The sequence below is a fragment of the Eurypyga helias genome, unplaced genomic scaffold (genome assembly GCF_000690775.1).
Source record: "Eurypyga helias isolate BGI_N326 unplaced genomic scaffold, ASM69077v1 scaffold34258, whole genome shotgun sequence".
Taxonomy (NCBI): Eukaryota; Metazoa; Chordata; class Aves; order Eurypygiformes; family Eurypygidae; genus Eurypyga; species Eurypyga helias.
Genome location: NW_010265548.1, coordinates 1,308 through 1,881, shown reverse-complemented (window position 1 = coordinate 1,881; position 574 = coordinate 1,308). Strand labels below are relative to the sequence as shown.

Here is a 574-nt window from a genome sequence, read left to right as displayed (position 1 = left end):
GTCTCCCAGTGTGACCACCTCATTGGTTGGCCACCACAACCACCCAGTTGGGTGCCCAGTATGACCATCTAACGGGGTTGGCCATCACAACAACCCGGTTGGGTGACCAGTGTGACCATCTAACTGGGTTGGCCACCAAACCCACTTAGTTGGGTGCCCAGTATGACCAGCTCATTGGTTGGCCACCAACACCATCTAGTTGGGCTTCCAAAATGACCATCTGGCTGGTTGGCCACCACAACTACCCACTTGGGCTCCCAGTATGACCGTCTCATTGGTTGGCCACCAAAACCATCTAGTTGGGCTTCCAAAATGACCATCTGGCTGGTTGGCCACCACAACCACCCACGTGGGTTCCCAGACCTGGCCTGGACCAGAAGAGGTTGGGTGGGGGGCACAAACCAGTTTGAGGCACTGGTGGGACTGGGCCGGGCCGGGCCGCCCGTGCTGAGTCCAGAGATGGACCACAGAGGCCACCGTCCCCGCGCTCCAGCCACCTCCTCAAGGTAGAAACGTGGATGCCCCCCACCACAGTTTTGGTGGCCCAAGGTTCTCCCGGCTGAGTAGTGCCAAG

At 59.1% G+C, this 574-nt stretch overlaps 1 protein-coding gene across 1 annotated transcript in view; it reads left to right on the top strand.

Moving 5' to 3' along the window:
• LOC104513441 (cationic trypsin-like) overlaps positions 1-574 on the top strand; it is a gene marked incomplete at its 3' end in the record, with an annotated part of 2,280 nt that overhangs the window by 1,095 nt on the left and 611 nt on the right. The window lies entirely within an intron of this gene.